The sequence below is a fragment of the Bubalus bubalis genome, chromosome 13 (genome assembly GCF_019923935.1).
Source record: "Bubalus bubalis isolate 160015118507 breed Murrah chromosome 13, NDDB_SH_1, whole genome shotgun sequence".
Classification (NCBI taxonomy): domain Eukaryota; kingdom Metazoa; phylum Chordata; class Mammalia; order Artiodactyla; family Bovidae; genus Bubalus; species Bubalus bubalis.
In genome coordinates, this window is record NC_059169.1 from 9273716 (window position 1) to 9279963 (window position 6248).

Sequence of the window (6248 nt, forward strand, 5' to 3'; positions counted from 1 at the left end):
GATTATATTTTCTTTATATATTTGTTCAAAGTCTTCCAGTAACAAAGAGGGAATAGGAATATATATTCTTGCAAGTGAATATAAATGAATATACATATTCACTTACATGCACACATCTATTAGAGATGGAAATGATGGAAACTTGCATGTAGTCTTCTGGTGATGGGCATTTATATGGAGTTAGATTATGTAACATATATTTCCAGAAGTTAAAAATATATTTAATTTATATGCATTTTTATTTGAAATCTGTCCTTCTTATTCAGTCACTTAGTCGTGTCAAACTCCCTGCCTCCCCATGGACTCAGCACGCCAGACTTCACTTGCCCTTCACCATATCCTAGAGTTTGTTCAAACTCACGTCCGGACTCCTGACTGGTTGTTGCCTTTCTCACTGTGCAGGCTGGTCAGTAACTCGGCCCCTCAGCTCTCTCTTCATCATCATTGCTAGGATTTTTACTCCACCTGCAATACAGGAGACCCAGGTTCGATCCTTAGGTAGGGAAGATCACTTGGAGAAAGGAACGGATACCCACTCCAGTATTCGTGCCTGGGGAATCCCATGGACAGAGGAGTCTAGCAGGCTCCGGTCCACAGGGTCACAAAGAGTTGGACACAACTGAGTGACTAATGCTACCTTACTACTACCACACCATACACTGATGTATGTTTCAAAGCTTTTATGTATACTACTGTTTCCATTATTTTCAATATTATTCCAACAGGAATAGGATCCATTCTACATAAATCAGAAAAAAAAAATAAGCAAACTAAAGGCACATTGCCTGCATTCTAAGTTGCTTCAGGCACATCCAACTCTTTGGGACCCCATGGACTGTAGCCCGCCAGGCTCCTCTGTCCATGGGGATTCTCCAGGCAAGAATACTGGAGTGAGTTACCATGCCCTCCTCCAGGGAATCTTCCCGACCCAGGGATGGAACCCCTGTCATCTCTTTTGTCTTCTGGATCAGCAGGCAGGTTCTTTACCACTAGCGCCACCTGTGAAGTCTGAAGGCACTCTGTGTAGGTTAAGACAGATTCTCCGCACGTTGCCTGCTAGCTCTGAGTCTGGGGCACTGAATGCATTGTCTGACACATTGATAAGCATTTGGGGAAAAATAATAATAATAACAGTATATAAAAGACCATATCAGAGATGAACATTTTCCCATAATAATATGCAACTTACAAACTGAAATCATAAGTATGAAAAAAATTATGTGAACTTTGATGTAGTATTCGTGACTTGGCAGCTCAGAAGCACTTTCTTATTGTGAGGAAAATTGTTAGCAACTTTCATATATGCATGAATAATGATAAAATTCAGTTTTACAGAAATTTCATTTGCTAGAATCCTGGTAATCAGTCTATATAAATTACTGCAAATGGGGTGAGAATTAAATTGATTTAGGAAACAGGAGAGGGATGAAATGAGGCCAATAACCCCAAAGAAGAATAATGGAGGAGGTGAGAAAGAGCTGGGATGATAAAGGCAGTTTTGGAGGAGACAGAAGCTCATGGTCTTATCTTTGAGTAACTCAGTTGATTTCTTCTGCTTTCCTCTTGACCATGGAGACACCATAAATTGTACTTGCCTTTCGAGCTCTGGCTGAAATGGTCAAACAATTCACTCTTTTAGTTAATTCTGCTCCTAAATCAGTTGCTTTGGCATTTCAGATACAAGTGAAGCTTCAGTTTCAACAATTCTTGAAAACTTAAATATCTTCAAGATTGTCCTGGTGTGCTGAGAAGATATTTAAAACAATGGAAAAATTGAGTTCATTGTTTTGTTATTGTCATATTTTTAATTAACTCTCTTCCTAGGCCTATTACAACTGATTGGATATAAGCGTGGTTAGAAAGAGAGATGACATTTACTTCTTCCAGTCAATGATAAAACTCTAAATACATTAAAAAGATATTAATTAAATGATTAGTTTTTACTTTCCTTTGTGTTCATTTTCCAAAGCATTACTGGAATGACTTAAATGCCTAAGTCCTTTAAGATTGACAACTTTACAAATAATTGAAAAATCAAGTCCATTCACTTTCATTGAGAACCTGTGATGTGTCAGCCAGGTTCTGCGGCATATTTCATCCAATATAAGACTCATTATTGTTTTATGCACCATTGAGAAAGAGAAAATATGACCAACTACACTGTGACGTATTCTTCTCCGGTATATGTTTTATTTCATACTGACTGAAAGAGCTCTTTTATGCTTATTTACATTTATTTTTCATCATATCTTTCTAGTTTATAAATCAAAGAGAAAGCTGAGGTGAAATCAATTATCCTTCTGGAGATTACCTCAGCTTTCCAGCCAAGGGCACGACTCTTCTCGAAATGACTCATCACTGACTGGATAAGGCAGTAGTGAGAGTCCAGCCGTTTCTGCTCAATGTGGTGTCACTAAGGGATAGTCCTCGGGGCTGACCCAGGCCCATGTCAGCTGGCAGAGGAGTCCAATGGCTCCCCCTCCCCAATCCTGCTTCCTCCTTTCCCTTCCCCAGGCATTATTCCTCCCAAATCTTCTGCACTCCTAAATCCTTCTCCACATTTGCTTCCCAGTCTACAACATTTTGCTTTTTCATCCACTTAAAATGTCCTCTCTTCTCTTCCATGCAATTAAGTCTTCCATATTTTAGAGGCTGATTTTAGTTCAAAGCCTTTCACAAGTCTCTTCAGCCCCCCTCCAGCCGATGTGGATAAGTTTGACAGCCTCAGCTTATGTTGGATTTACAGTGATCGTTATTGTACTAATCCCTCAACTGTAGTACATCAGCCCTTAAATGTGCCAGTTGCATTTTCTCAGCACCGTGAAGGCACCAACTGGAGGTGGCAGACATTGTTGGTTCCCTACCCAGGCCACCTCAGGTTCACAAGTTTGGTGTAGGTTGTACCCTTTTGATATACTTTCAAAGGCCAGCATCCACAGATCTTCAAGGCATTGCCCTCAGGCTGTGGGGACCACTTTGTCAGTAATTGCAGAGAGTCAGAAGTGCCTGGGTGTTTCTTTTTATACCCTTACCCTCCCCTCTTCCCTCCCCCACTTACCTTCCTGAAGCCATTAAGCAATAACTGTTGAAAGCCCAGCAGATTTGTCTGGCTTTAGACATCTCTGAGATGTCAGTTATAATCTAGCATTCCCCTACTGCTGCTAAGTCGTGTCCGACTCTGTGTGACCCCAGAGACGGCAGCCCACGAGGTGCCCCCATCCCTGGGATTCTCCAGGCAAGAAACTGGAGTGGGTTGTCATTTCCTTCTCCAATGCATGAAAGTGAAAAGTGAAAGTGAAGTCGCTCGGTCGTGTCCGACTCTTAGCGACCCCATGGACTGCAGCCTACCAGGCTCCTCCGTCCATGGGATTTTCCAGGCAAGAGTACTACTAGCCATGGTAAATCCTACTCTCTGTGAGTGAGTCTTATGCCTCAGATCACTGCTTTTTCCTCTCCCTGTCTTGCTTCCATCTTGATCTTCCTTGGGAGCACTTCTTTTAAAATTAATTGCACACACATATTCATTATAATGGGCTTCCCTGATTGCTCAGCAGTAAAGAACCTGCCTGTAATGCAGGAGATGCAGGTTTGATCCCTGGATCTGGAAGAGCCCTTGAGGAGGGCACAGTGACCCACTCCAGAATTCTTGCCTGGAAAATCCCATGCACAGAGGAGCCTGGCAGGCTACAGTGCATAGGGATGCAAAGAGCTGGACACAACTGAAGCAACTTAACATGCACGTATTCATCCCAATGTCTGCTTCTAGGAAATTCAAATTAAGATAACATACGTTTATTTTCTGTGTACTACATGTAACACCTGATGTTATATGGGATATCTTAGTTTAATCCATAAGCAACTGTTGCTATCAACTGTTCATGACAATAAAGTTGATCATTTCTAGTGATCTAATAGTTATGGCTCAATATTGAATGACTGATCAAGAGGTAATTGATTACTTAATTTGGAGAAAAAGATTAGGCTAGATTTAGCCATTGTCTCTGTGAATTTTAAAAAATTCATATAATAATAATAGTAACAGCATGTAAGTATATACACAAATACCTGATAGAATTTGTGATAAGCAACCATTTTATTAATATATTCATGAATGATGTGCCAAGAGCAGGCAATAGGCTTAAATCAAAGAAGAAGATTTCCGGTGACTGTTTGGAAAATAAATATACTCTTGGTCACTGGAAGGGTTTTAATAACAAGAAAATAATTTCTGGAGTGAACAATTTTAGTTAAAAAGACCCATTACATTCAACGGCTTAATGATATATAAACATAACAGCAAGGTCATGTCTATAATTTTTATCTTGTTATGTAGTGTCGTGAAAACTTATCACTTACACAATTTTCTAAGTTTTTTCACTGAAGATTCTTATGTAAGAGAGGCAACAATATTTTTTGCATAATTGAGTTATCATCCTGCCTAGGATGAATCCAATGGCCTCTGAAGGCGTTTCCAGTCTTACAGTGTGAGGATGTTTCAAAGACTAATGAGGACATCAGCCTCTATTTTATTTTCACACTAAAGTAGGGAGCTTCCATTCCCTGGTGGTTTAGTAATTAGACATTATCACGGCTGTGTTTTGAGATTGCTTTCTGGCCGGGGAATGGAAAATTTTCCATTCCCAATATAAAAATATTTGACGGCCTCACTAAAAATACCTATTGCATCAAAGGGAAAATTATTTGTACAAAGCACTTAATCTCAAGCAATTAAATTTGTGGACCAATTGGTATTTAGTTAATTCATTAAACAAATATTGATTGAGCACCTCCCTGGGTTAAAAAAAAAAAGTACTAGACAAAGCAAAATTGGGATGCAAAGACTTATAAGGTTAAGTTAGAGTCTGAATAAGCAGACACATCTTCATAAATAATTACCATAAAAAACAGTATGAAAGCAAGAATAGTACAGATCTATCCACTGGAGACTGTTAATGTAAAATAATACAGAAAGTGAATTTATTTCTCACATCTTTTAGAAATTTCCCTCAAATACTTGTATTCTTTAAGAAATAGATATGTTTTGATAGATTCCAGCTGAAAACACCTCAAAATCAACTTTGCAGGTTACCACTGGAGTTAATTAGGTTGAATAATTTTGGAGAGAAACCACAATGCATATTTCTTAAAGAGTCCTTTTATTCACTTGATAATTGTCCAAAGAGCTTCCTTTTTCCGCTCCTCGATAGTATATTTTCTCATTTCTCTTTTCTCTCTATAGATGTCTTCCTTGAACAGAAATGCTATTGAATTAAAAAAAAAATCTGTTAGCGCAAGATTCATTAACTTTATAAAGTAGAATAAATCTGACTATATCTTCTTAAATTATATATGCATGCATGCTAAGTGGCTTCAATCATGACCAACTCTTTGTGACCCTACGGACTGTAGCCCACCAGGCTCCACTGTCCATGGGATTCTCCAGGCAAGCATACAGGAGTGGGTTGTCATTTCCTTCTCCAGGGAATCTTCCTGACCCAGGGATCAAACCCACATCTCTTCTGTCTCCTGCATTGTCTGGCAGGTTCTTTACCACTAGTGCCATCTGGGAAGCCCAAATTATATGTGTATATATTTATATATATATATATATTATATTTATATAGCCCATATGTATATTTTATAATTTATAATATTTAATATATTAGATAATATGTTAATTTTTTGGCCCAAATAGGTGCATATATTGTAATATCTGCAGAAATAATGTGATGTGAAATCAAAGAGGGCTTCCCAGGGGGCACTAGTGGTAAAGAACCCACCTGCCAATGCAGGAGACATAAGAGTCGTGGGTTCCATCCCTGGGTCGTGAAGATCCCCTGGAGGAGAGCATGGTGACCCACTCCAGTATTCTTGCTTGGAGAACCCCAGGGACAGAGAAGGCCGGTGGGCTATAGCCCATAGGGTTGCAAAGAGTCAGACACGACTGAAGCAACTTAGCACAAACGCACAAAATCAATAAACTTTCACAAGAAGCCTTGCTACTATGGTACTTGACTTGACAATATTGTATTATTGCATATTCTGTGATGGAGATTCCAGGTTTCTGTAAAGTAGCGATTTTAAGCTCTAATGACATGGTGGCTTGAAAGTGATGCAGAAGACAACTATGTAGTTTTAAATGTTTTCCACAAGTATGAAGATGTGTGTCAGACATTACTTTACCTGATGATAGGTAATTATCACCATCCTCTAACCAAAGGAGTTGACACCAATGAGAAAAGATGTAG